Consider the following 14,334-nt stretch of genomic DNA (forward strand, 5'->3'; position numbering starts at 1 on the left):
ACTTTTCATAACTGTATTATCGAGCAGTCGTAAAAAACATCCATCCACTTGGGTTTTTTATGTTAATTCTTTAATTTCAATTTTGACTTAACATTTTTGTATTTTTTCATCGCATATCATTGAAATGCCCCCTTCTCTCGAAAAGAAGGTTTATTGCCAAAAAAAACTGATGGATATTTAGAACGAAGCCACTTGGGATGTTTCGAATAGGTACTCATTGTTAACACTTTTATGGGTTAAGACAAGAGCCCAAATGGTTGTTCCTTTTTGACTATATTTATGACTCGACATTTTGTCAGTGAGAAAGTTACTTCCAACACAATTTTAGTAGAAGCATTTATTCAGTCTGTTCAGGGATTTCGGCCAAGAACTAATCCTAATTCTGATTCTCCTCGCCACGAGGTTACCCTGTTAGTTTCTGTTTGTTCATTTGTTGGTGTGGTTAATAAATTTTATTATTTGTAAACGCTGCGTCCGACTGATTAATAATTCACCTATCACCAGTCCCGACAGCTTCAAATTCAAAGCGTAGACTATATGGATACAGTGTGGTCTGCAACAAATGGGAAACTTTTTTATTATCGATTTCTCAGAAAATTTTATTCTTGACAAAAGTTGGTGCATGTTCCAAAACTATACCAAGTGTACCTGAAATGGCTTTATGACAAACACCATACAGGATAGGCCAAAAAATATAAAGTTCGTTCAAGAGTGAAGTACCCTTATTTCAAAAAATATAGAAATATGTTGAAAAGAAAAGTTGCTCAGAATTGAAAGTTATGTTCAGATACGAAGTCATGGCCTGCTATTCGATTTTTTTTTCTTTTGGAAAATTTTAAATTATCCCCGTATGATACATATTTCTACTATTGTGAATTAATATGTATTTGAAGTAGCCACAATCAAATCAGTTTGGAGTATTTTTCATTAAATTAAAGTGTATTTGTAAAATTTACTTGGATTTGTATTTTTCAGGTGACCGTCAACTTCATGTTTGTTGCAACGATATTTAATAGAACTCTAGAATGAAACAAATACTCTTTTCAACAAGGCAGAAACTGTACTAACAAAATGTTCATATGAATAAACTGTCAATAAACGTATAAAATTTATTTTATTCTGACAACAATGCCTTAACTAGAACATATATTAAAAAACAATCCAAAATCTATCGTGGATAGCCATGAACAAAAAACACATACGCTCTTAAACAATACTGAATTTAATAGTGTGGCTTCTTAAAACTTGTCTGTAAAACGTTTTCATATTTGTCCTTAATTAAAAATGCCTCGCCCAGTATTATTAACGTTAACTGAAAAGCCAGAATCAGTTTTAATCTGTGGTGATGGTTATAAAACAATGCGCGAAGCTGCAAATATTTTCAATGAGCGGCATCCAGACAAACAAATTTGCTATTCAAGTATAAGTAGAATTTTAAAGAATTTCAAACAGACCGGCTCACTGGAATATAAACATAATACGGAGCGTACGAAACCTGTATGCACAGAAGAAAACCAGCTTGACGTACTTCAAGCAGTAGTAGAAAATTCTAGAAGGTCCACCCAAGAAATAAGTGATTATACCGGCATAAAAAAACCTCTGTGAAGCGTATTCTCAAGAAACATAAGTACCATGCTCACAAACCTACATTCATTTGTACATTTCAAGAAAGAGACTATGATTTGAGATATGATTTTTCCATGTGGATTCAGAGTGAAATAGAAGAACAACGAGATGTTCATCGATGTATTCTGTTTGGAGATGAATCTACTTTTACAACAAATGGGGTTCTATCATCACAAAATTGCAGATGGTGGTCAGTTGTCAACCCAAATTTTATTATTGACAACAAAAATCAATACTATCAGAAAACAAACATTTGGTGTGGTATATTGAATGATAAATTACTAGGTCCGTTTTTTTTTCGCGAGAATTTGAATGATGACAGGTACTTGAACTTTTTGGAAACTGAAATAGGAGAGTTTTTGGATGATATGGTATTAGGAGAACGGCGAAGGTTATGGTTCCAACATGACGGATGTCCTGCCCATTCCACTAGAATTGTTTCTCAGTGGCTGAATAGGACATTTCGTAATAAATGGTTAGGACGAAATACCGATCCTCGATGGCCTCCTCGTTCTCCAGACCTTACACCTCTAGATTATTTTTTATGGGGATACTTAAAACAAAAAGTCTACAGAGATCGCCCCTTTAACAATGTTGATGAGCTTGAAACTTCAATACGAGTTCATTGCAGAAATATTCCCGCTAATGTGTTGCGATCTACATTGAAAGAATTTTATGAGCGAACAATTAGATGCATCGAAAGAGAAGGTGGACATACAGAGACGCTTCGATAATTTTCATTGTTAGCACCTGTTAAGTTGTTAAGTTACCTACTGTTTTTTTTTGTACTATCGCTTATTGGTTCTTTTTTGTTCATGGCTATCCACGATAGATTTTGACAGTTTATTCATATGAACATTATACTTAGTAAGTATTTGCATCGTTAAAAAGAGTATTTGTTTTATTTTAGAGTTCTGTTAAATATCGTTGCAACAAACATGAAGTTGACGGTCACCTAAAAAATACAAATCCAAGTAAATTTCACAAATATACTTTAATTTGATAAAAAATACTCCAAACTGATTTGATTGTGGCTACTTCAAATACATATTAAATCAAAATAGTAAAAATATATATTATACGGGGGTAATTCAAAATTTTCCAAAAGAAAAAAATCGAATAGCAGGCCATGACTTCGTATCTGAACATAACTTTAACTCTTAATTCCAAGCAACTTTTCTCTTCAACATATTTCTATATTTTTTGAAATAAGGGTACTTTACTCTTGAACGAACTTTATATTTTTTGGCATATCCTGTATTGTGTTTGTCATAAAGCCAAGGTGTCATAAAGCCAAGGTGTCAAGGTTCACTTGGTATAGTTTTGAAACATGCACCAACCTTTGTCAAGAATAAATTTTTCTGAGAAATCGATAATAAAAAGGATTCCCATTTGTTGCACATTTAGTGGACTACACTGTATATATAATGCCATCGTCAGTGGTTATGAATAATATAAATGAAATGAAATGAAACTTCTTTCCATACTGAACATATTTTGAAATATTACTGTTTTCAGTTAGTTCCAGAAGGGATCAACGCTTCATACATGTTACGAACACATTTTGTAAATTAGATTTCAACGTAGCTTTCCATTACATGATGGGGATTTCCGACTATGAACATGCTTAACATGCTGCTACGGTTCGACTACATGCCGTATAAATTATACATGGTTCATAGTATGTACAATGTGATGCATTGTAGAAGTCTTGCAAGCTAATGTTTATTTTTTTCAGTGATGTTTATTTGATGGTTAACATAATTTTAAATATTGCGAAATAGTAAAGGTAAGTGAATCATGTTCTTTTTATAGATGAATAATGAAATAAAGTATCCTACAGAATATTAACACTATTCTTATGCAAAAGTGTCAATGCGTCAAAGATAAAGATATCGATTGACCAAATCTGTATTGAATTCATGTTTTGAGTTCATTCGAAAACTCAGATACTTAATTTCTCCACTTGGATACACTTCCACATTGGTAAATATAAAATTATCTTGTAATATTCTCAGTCCAGTCATTGAGGGTTCAGGTGGCAGAGGTGCCTTTTAATACTTTTTCATGTAGCTGAAATGTCAGTGATTTGTTTGCACAGAGTGGGCCAAAATAGACACTTTTAAAGGGAAACTCCTGTTTTCAAACTAGATAGATGAAAACTAATGGCTGTGTCTGAGGATCAAAGTTTATGACAAACTTTATGGTGAAAACCACATATCGATATCTATCATCGTTTCTGAGTTACAGCATGTGCATGTGCTGTAACTTTTTTTTTGTAAAAAATTTCTTATTTCTATTGAAACATTTCTGAAGCACTTTTTGCGTAGAATTCAATGGTGTTGAAAACATAATTTTCCAAATAAAATATCAATGTTTATTGATGGAAAACTACTTTTTCAATGAGACACACTGTATGTTCCTGTAAATTTCAATAGAGCTTGAAAATTCCTTTCCAAAAATGTAACACAATTGATGCTTTGCTAGAGTCATCTTTCATGTAGACTTTGAAACGCACACTTTGATCGATTGCTTTGGACGATAAGACGATAAAACAGAATGCAAATGAAGAAAAGAGAATTGAAACTTTCTATGTTTTTTACCACTTTTATTTGTAACTATTTGTTACTGCAGTTTCATCCTGTAAGGACATTTTCAAACTTAAACTTTAGACTAAAATTATATCCATCAATTTACAGAATGCAAATCTTCACTGGTAGCTGTCAAAGTGGTTTTTGTTTCATTTTCAAACATATTCGCAATGAAATATGAGATTTATGAAAAATGGGATATGGCTGTCTGTTTTATATAAACCGGGGAAAATACAGAAGCAAAAAGCAGTTTGTATCACGATATGTATCAACCAGAGAGAAGACAACCTTCATGAGACTTTTTCTCAAGATTGCAACACAACCTGATTGAAGGTGGTCTATTTGAAAAGAGGCCGAGATTACATGAATCTAATAGGTATATGGAGTTGAAAGAAATAGCCATTTTGTGTGCTGTTTAAATCTGTTTAAAATCTGTTTTTCCGTTAATCAGCTGCCGCTCCCATACGAACGACAACTCTCAGAAGTTAAGAAACTTGTGCGAGCTAAGGACTAACGAGGTCTTACCTTTTAACGTGTGATTCCTAACACGGTTGCAGAATCATTCCAGCTTCAACCAGATAAATTCTCTCGAGAAAAATATCTGGTCGAGGCGGGAATCGAACACACGACCTTCCGATCGTGAGTCGGACGCACTATCACCGCGGCCAATTCCACAACGCTATTGAAAATAGTTCCAAAACGTCAACGCGAAATTTGAAAATATCAACAGGCCTACCAAGAACTAACGTTAGGAGGATTTTGAATATACACAAATTCAAGCCATACAGGACCAGAAGACTCCATCAACTCAGACCAGGACATTTTTGAACGCCGCGTAGCTTTTTGTCAGTGATTCCTGGAAAGTTGTAACCAAGTGCGTGATTTTTCGTATAATATTGTTGAGCAGAGAAGTCAAGGAAGATTAGGATTCAGTGTGGGTAGGTGTTTTCAGGGGTAGAATTATCGGCCCGTTCATATATGAAGGCACTCTGACATCTCAGAGGTATTTGGAAATTTTAAGGCAAAATGTTGAACCCCATTGTCTATGAATTTCCAATAATGGAGCTTTAAACAAGACGGGGCTTCGCCTCACAACACTGCAATTGTCACCAATTTTTTGGCTGCGAATTTTGGTAATAATTGAATAGCTAACCAACGATCCTATCGTTGTCCGGTCGGACCTAACGCCTATGGTCATCTTCTCTGAAGAAATATAATTCATTGTTTGCTCTTTATCATCATCATTATAATTATTATTGAAGTATCATTTATCAGTAGTAAACATAGTATAAATTTTTATCAGTAAAAATTCAAATGTGCGTGGTGATCACGTAGTGATCGCGCATCTGTCATTGTTTTGGAGACTTTGTTTGTTGGATGGACAAAGTTTAGAGTTTAGTCAGTTTGAGAAAACTTGAGACAGATATTGTATAGTGAAACACGTGTTGTAGATTTGTAAACTGTCTAATGAAAATCTCACAATGAAGTGTTATTTGTAATGACATAACAGATTGAGTTAAGTCAGCAATATCCACCTCAGTGTTATTCACCATACTGTGAGCGGGATGATTCAATTTCATAACGAATTCATGATATAATTAGACTGCGGAATATTGCGAATCATTTCACTACAGATGAAGAAGAAATAACACGAAAGTAACGCCTTGTTCAATATTGCCGATTCTACTATACTACTGATGACTCAGTTATTTATGTATGATGATCATTAAATTCTAGTTGATACTCGTAATTACCATGTATGTAATATACCTAAATATGTAGAACATATTTTCTATTATTTTTTGTATTAATCTGTTGCTGAGTATGGAAATGACCTGGCAATACTGGTTGTGTCATTATGGCATGACTTTTAAACACAATTTAATAAAGTTAATAGTCAACACACAACACGAAAGCATTTTTGTCAAGGTTGTGATTCTATATATTTTATAATCATTTTTACCACACTATTCCCACACTAGAAATTACTTTTCGACAACTTCTTGATGAAGTGCCCGTCACCGTACTCAAAATGTGCGCCAATGAACTCGCACCAGAATTTTGCAGACTTCTCAACCTGTCTTACAAGAAAGGGTTTTTCTTTCGTGTTAGAAGATTGCCTATTCCTAAAAAGGCGAAGAAAAATATTCCAAACAACTATAGATAAGTCGCTTGGCTATCAAATATATCAGAAGCCATGGAGAAAGCCGTGAACCACCATATATTTGAATATTTGGAAGGCTTTAGCATCCTGAGCGATCATCAATATGGCTTTCGAAAAAAAAAAAGATCAACAGGCGACCTTTCATTGTATGTCACCTACATTTCGAATAACGTAATCAAGAACATGGAGAGTCAAGAGCTGTTGCGCTTGATAATTCTAAGGCCTTTGACCTCGTGTGGCATGAGGGTTTGCTGGCCAAACTTTGATGCTATGGCTTGTCAGATCATTTTTGAGTATGGCACTCCACCTTCCTGAAAGGACGTTTTCTGCAGGTGGCCGTCGATGGATATCTCTCGAATACTTTTACAATCAACTCTGGTGTTCCCCAGGGAGCCATATTATCTCCAACCCTCTTTCTATAGTATATTAAGGACTTCCATCAGTTAAAAAAGACTAATTCGTCTAATCTTTGGCTTAGATTACCGAATGACGTGTAGGAATCATTTTAAAAAGTTTAAATTACTGACGGTACCATCGATCCACATTTATAAATTTGTAACATATGTTAAACTCAACATCACGAGCTTCTCAAAAAATGCTGACTCTCATGATCATGCTACGAGGCATGGTGACTTATTTAGAAGTATAAAGCACCATACATCACTTTACAAAAGCAGTCCTAAATATAATTGAATACGATTTTTCAATCATCTCCCAAGTGATATCAAAAACGAAAAAAATATTAATAAATTCAAAACAAGTTTGAAAAAATATTTAGTGGAGTCCTGCTTTTATGACATTAGAGAATATTTTGCTAATTGATAGTTTTTTTTATTTGTTGTTTGCTCGTTTGTATGGATGTACGGATGCACATCTTCGAATTGGGGTGAAAGTAACCAGGTTCAATTCAATGCCACGAAAACCCAGGCACAAGTTTGTTGGGAGTTAAAATGGACACCAATATGTCTTAGCACAATCATGTCGCTGGAATTGCAAAGGCTGCGTCTCAAAAGCTTGGAACACTGTTCCGATCCAGACAACTGTACAAACCTCAGTAACTTTTGATGCTTCACAAAGTTCAAATTAGAACTTTTTTGGAGTATTGTTCTCATGTATGGTGCTCTGCCCCCAAACATACCCTGAAGTTGCTAGATTCCATCCAGAAAAGAGCCATCCGCCTGATTGGAAACACGATTTGTCTCTCTTTTATAGTTACTTTCACGGGAAGTGTTCAAGTGACTTGGCACATATCAGAAATACGTGACGGACTGTGACTGTTCATTTAAGAACTCTTTCATCCTCCATTAGCGCCTTAGGGATTTTCTTGTAGGGCTTATGTTTATCCTAAGAAAGGAAATGCTTCAGTAAAAAGTAGGTTAGTTATTTAAAGCAGTAGTTATCGTTTCGGTTTCATTATAATGACGAGTCATATGGGATGCACAAATGGCTGACCCATGTGTGATCTTTCATTATCATAAGTGTAAGGTATTTCCTGATCCCTTTTTTCATTGACCATACATTCCTGACGCAGCAAAATGCATTTCGCCCAATCTCAATTCCCGAATTTGATTTCGGTTTCAATCATATCAGTCTTGTTTTCAAATCATGACATGTCGTGTATTATCCTGCCTTGTTATAAAACAGAACACGATCGAGTTTCAGGTCCGACCGGTAAAACATCGCGAAGGCCCAGTCGAAGTATTCCTTTGCATGGACGCGTGACGACCTCTGACCCGCGAAGTCATCGCCCAAGGCCCGCACGGGTCAAAGAAGCTATGAGAGAATCGCTCAGAGCGGTTCACACTTGCCATTTATGGCAGCCATGGGACCGTGCACTCGTGTTGTTTGAACAAAATTTTTCATGCTCGGCCGACTCTTGATAATGGGCAGCTTTTTGAGACGAGCACTTGCAGGAGTATTATTGACTTTCGCTGGGTGTAATTGATGGAGTATATGAAGTGGGTGGGTGGTCTTTGCAGCATTAGCGGGTGTTTATGAATTTTATTTATTTGAAGACATTATCTCGGGAAGTTAAATACCTACATAAGGTCGCTGTTCTCCACCAAGCGTTTAATGCAGTTTTCCTTAAGAAAATCAAAAACCTATGAAAATATAATAAAATAAATCTACACACAGAGATATTACCAGATTACCAAATCTTTTTTGAAAATGGTCACATGGCGTTTACGAATCATTAATTCAACTACTACTATAAAAGTTTTCATTCCTTTAGTTAGCTTTTCCAGATATTTCCAATCAATGCAATCTATTTTTTATCTTAACATTGATACAGATATTTCATACAATCAGGTTCTTTTACCTCCCTTCAAATATGACTTGATTCTATTTTTTTATTCATAAAATAAAAGTAAAATATTTATTGATTGATCCAGGACAGACATTGAAAGTCTTACCTCCTTTGTTTAAATAAAGATAATAAATTTGATAAGAATTAATATTTCCGTAAAGGAAACACTTTACCTTACCTGTTACATAACATTTCATAGTTCTGTGAGATTTCATTGACATCACTGCAATGGTCAGAACAAGAAATTATGTCAAACACTTTCTGTCAAATTTCATTTGTTTTTGTCAATCATGTCCAACAACCTGTTGAGTTCATTTACTAATACTTAATTTAATATTATCTGTGCAATCATCTTATTTTATCATAAAAATATTAGATAATCTTAACTTTTTTATCTTAACAGTTTTTATCTTCTCAATCGTCGCAAACCATCGTCCTTTCATGGGTCTCTTCAATATAGAGAACAGGAAAAGGTCCTAGATGGGCAAATGTGGTGAATACGGTGGCTGAGGCATGATAACGGTGTTGTTTCTGGCCAAAAAATTACGAACAAACAATCACAAGTGAGCAAGTGCATTTTCGTGATGCAAAAACCATGAAAATCATAACTCCTTATTGACCATACGATCATGTGGCAAAAACTCCTGATGCACTACGCCACGGTGATCAGAGAAAACAGTGAGCAAAACCTTTACATTTGATCGAACTCCTGGTCTCTTTCCTTGTGACGATTGGATTTTGGTTTCGATATTAACCATATACCCCCGACTCTTTACCAGTTATGACCCCTTTTAGCAAAACTGGATTGCCGTTGACATAATTCAACAATTCCTGAGCGATGCTCATGAGACGGTACATTAGGTCAAAATTCAGTAATTTTGGAACGAACTGGAACGCTGCCACACGCTTCATGCCTAAAATTTACGAAAGAATTGGATGGCATTAGCCAATCGATATGACGACATTCTCAGCAACTTCTCTAATAGTGATTCGACATTTCTTCAAAACAGTTTTCTGCACTTTCTCAACATTTTCATCGGTTGTTGATTTGCTGGGGCGTCTAGGGCGAGTCTCATTTTTCACATCTCGACCTTCTGTCAAAATCTTGTCCCACTTGTAAACATGTTTCTGACTCAGAGAACAATCACCGTATGCCACTATCAACTTTTTAAATGTTTTGAGCACTTAATTCCATTTTCATACAAAATTTTATGCAACTTTTCTGTTCTTTTTTTTTTGATAGCAAAAAATCACCGAATATGAAAGACACTTCTAACTTTTTTACCTCTCACCAACAAACTGAACATGTTAAACAGCTGAAACTGTGAACATATGTTCGAAACGAGTGTACCAACATAAAAAAATGAATATTACTGGAGTTTTTTCCCAACACCAAACTGTTATAGACACAGGTTTTGATTACCAAGTGAACATCTTCAAGAGAAATATTAAGCCTCTTCCTCTTGAAGATGATCACTTGGTGGCGAAAACACGTGTCGATGTGTTAAAATAACGGTGTATATAGCCCGCGAAATTTGAACAGTTTTTGAACAATCCTTTAATATCTGGGAGGCACATTTATTTGGACTTTTATGGCTGATGCTTAAATCAGAGAAGTGTTAGCCATCGTTTCATGTCGCTTTTAGTGAGAAAATGTCAAGGACTGAATGAGCAGTTTCACTCAGTTCCTTTGGTAAACATTTATTTCATCACTGAAAATGTGCTTGGAAAAACAAATACTTTTACATTTCCAGAATGTCTAAGATCTGATGACCGTGATATGTTGTAAGAAGTAGTACAGTCTATCCATTCCCAATTGAAACTGCAATAAAAATAAGAGTACAGTCATAAACATTTCTTGCCTGTGGCCCCTAGTCGCCCAGATAGTCAGCAAACGTGCTATCAAATGTAGTTGAAGAGTGAAGACTCGGCTAGCTGGACTGGCTGAATACTCATTTTTTGTCCGTTTCACAATATTTCTTTATCAGTGCCGTGTGTTCGTGGGGTTAGGTTACATAGTGAGTGGTTTTGCAAACCGATTTTTGAAAAATTTTTCTAGAGATCAGTTACCCTAACACCAAACTGATTTTTTTGCACTCGACGCGCGTTTTGCTTATAAGGTTAGCATCTTCAGGAGAAGCAAATTGATACTGAATCTAAAGACAAGGGTTAGCTGTTTATATACCTAAAGTTTTTTGGTCCGATGTGGACTTTGTTTGTTAAATGATTATCCTAATTGATTTTTCGGTAATTAACTAGTGGAACCACTACCTGCAAATTAATTTGTCAACAATAGATTAAAAAGCGGACAAATTAATTCGCAGGTAGTGGTTCCACTAGTTATTTACCGAAAAATCAATTAGGATATTCATCATTTAACAAACAAAGTTCACATAGGACTTTAGGTATATAAACAGCTAACCCTTGTCTTTAGATTCAGTATCAATTTGCTTCTCCTGAAGATGCTAACCTTGTTAGCGAAACGCGCGTCAAGTGCAAAAATATCAGTTTGGTGTTAGGGTAATTGATCTCTAGAAAAAGTTTTCAACTTTTACACCAAAGGTTCCAATCTCATCGTTTAAACCGATTTTTGTAAAAATCTTAGTGTTTTTGGGTACTTTCATCAATATGGCTTTCTGGAGACCTTCTGAAACAAATGTAACATTACGTGTGAGGAATCTGTGTCAATCGTCAGGGATTCGGAATTTGAAAATAAGGACTTACATGTTCAAGTTCAGCGAGTAATTTTAAATATTCATGAATGCTTGAAGAAGGAAAACTGTCACGCTTCACATAATGTTATAGTGAATAGAATATGCGAGTTAACGAAACTATCTCGTTCGACAGTTCTTCGAGTCATTAAAATTGAGGATGTCATTGACCATGCAATGAAACGAAAACAAAGGAATAAAAAATTCGCAAAAGTTGATGGTGCTGCAAAGATGTGATTGGGCGAACAATTTATGGTATATACCAAAAAAATTAAATACCAACCTTGGAAATGATTTGTTATAAATCATTCGACTATCCCGATTACAATTACAAATCTTTAAAAACTCTACGAAGTGTTTTATTGTCTTGTGGTTTCAAATATAAAAAATTGAACAATCGGATGGTCATAATGGAATCGACACGCATTGTTCAACTCCGACGAGAATATTTGAGGCGAATGAAAAGCTACCGAGAATCCAGCAGACATATAATCTACCTCGACGAAACTTGGTTTGGCACCCATGATGTTGTCAAATATGGCTGGGTAGACGAAATCAAGTATTGTGCTTTGAACACACCTTCTTCAAGGGGAAAACGTGTTATAATTTTGCATGCCGGGAATGAAAGTGGTTTCGTACCTAACGCTTTGCTTCTGGCGGTCAAAAATATAAAAGATTCGTCTGCTGATTACCACGAAGATATGACTGCGGCTTTATTCGAAACCTGGTTCAATGAGCAGCTTCTCCCAAATATTCCTCCAAACTCGGTTATTGTTATGGATAACGCTTCGTATCATTCTCGGTTATTGACTACAATACCAAACAATAACACAAAAAAAGCAGATATTGTTGATTTCATGCGAAATCATGACATGGAAATACCCGAAAAGACTTCAACGATTACTGGCGACCATAAAACAACGTAACTTCAAAAAAGAGTATATTATTGATTCGATGTGTGAAAAACGTGGTCATATTTTTTTACGTTTGCCTCCCTACTTTTGTGTGTTCAATCCAATTGAAATGGTTTGGGCCACAATGAAATTAAACTTGCGGAAATGTAATCAGTCACCGACTTTGAATGCTGTAGTGCTTGACAATATAAGGCGAGTGGTGAATGAAGTAGGTAATAGTGATGTATGGAAGAAGTGTGTGGCCCACGTTGTAAAAGAAGAGAACAAATATTATGTGCAAAGTGCCATAAACCCGATGATGATTCCACCTCATCCGAATATAGCGAAGAAGAATTTTGATTTTTCTAGCAATTTTGTTGACCTCTATGATTTTGTAAATATATGTTTGACGAGAATTCGGTGTGATTATTTGTGTTTTCATTGTATTTTAGAGTTTTGGACTCGGAAATCAACTACCTTAAATTTCGAAGTTTTTCATAATTACCCATGATGGAAAAATTCAGTTGAGATAACTTTTTTATGGGGTGATCAATTGCTATAATTGTAAGAATAAGTAACTAAGAAACTACCACTGAAAAATAATTATATGCCGACGCCTATGTCGAGGCGGGAATTCCTTCTCTGTGCTGTTCCAATTGGTATTGGAAATACTATAAGAATTTATTGCACATCTATATCACAATGTATTGTGACGCCCGAAGATACTATCGTATAGCGTAACACGTGTGATAGTTTTGTAAACTGTCATCAGGTAATTTCACATTGAAGTGCGTCTTTTGAATACGTTGTAATGGATTTTCATCAAGTATCGGTCAGTTCTATTATATTTTCAAAATGAGTATATTAAGAAATTGAGTGTATGCAAAAATGAAACAATTTTCTGTGAAATGTTTGTTTTCGGTCAAAATAGTGAGCTGAAATTGTTAATCTCTGGTAACACCACTGGTAAGATAACATATGTTGTGATGGTATTGAATCCTGTGTAGACACTGATTTAGCCTCCTAATTAATAAATTGACACTGAGACGGGCTCAAAGGCTACCGCCAACATTAAAAATCCAAGCATGTGTGTATGGATGTTATCAAATGGTTTCTACAGCCTTGACTAGTCGGCACCCAATGAGTGTAAGATGTATTCTTAAATCGATTTTTAAGTGCTGTTAGTGGCAAATTTGTATTGAAATGAACCGACAGAGAGTAGGTATTCGTACGATATCGAAGGTTATTTTCCGTTTATTGGGGAAACATCTTGTATATTTGATATTCTGTCGGCGATTGATGGAAAAAAATAATGATTATCATCAGCGGGAAAGGTACTGTCTGATAGAGAGTGTTTTTGTCTGTAACCGACTAATGGGAGTGTGAACACTTTAAAATATTATCTTGGTAATTTTATTTCATTTCGATGCATTTCTCATTATTTTGGAGAGTTGAGAAATATTAGATAAAGGTTAAATTACTCTGGCGTGGAATGAATACAAAATAAGCATTTTTCCCAATCACCAGAAATGCAATTTCTACCCGAAATCATTCGTGTGTATCGAAAAGTGAAAATTTTCCCTGTTGAATATGTAGGGTTTCTCCTACAACTAATTAGCTTAGAAACATTTTTTTTCTTTATTGATTTTCATTTTGTATCATAAATTTTTGTTAGAAAATTAACTTTTCATAATCTATTATCGAGCAGTTGTCCAAAATATCCATCGGCTTGGGGTTTTTATGTTAAATCTTTCATTTTAATTTTTACTCAGCATTTTCGTATTTTCTCATCGCATATCATTGAAATGCTCTCTTCTCTTGAAACGAAAGTTTAAAGCCGAAAAACAGATGAATATATAGAACGACACCACTTGGGATGTTTCGAGTAGGTACTCATTGTTAACACTCTTATGGATTAAGGCAAGGAATTCGATCCCAAGTGGTTGACCCTTCTTGACTATATTTATGACCCCGACCATTGTCAGTGATGATTTTTTCGAGAGTTACTTCGAACACATTTTTTTAGCCGAGGTAATTCATT

The sequence above is a fragment of the Leptinotarsa decemlineata genome, unplaced genomic scaffold (genome assembly GCF_025532065.1).
Source record: "Leptinotarsa decemlineata unplaced genomic scaffold, Ldec_3_MD MMD2_tig00001393_RagTag_RagTag, whole genome shotgun sequence".
In the NCBI taxonomy this organism is placed as follows: Eukaryota; Metazoa; Arthropoda; class Insecta; order Coleoptera; family Chrysomelidae; genus Leptinotarsa; species Leptinotarsa decemlineata.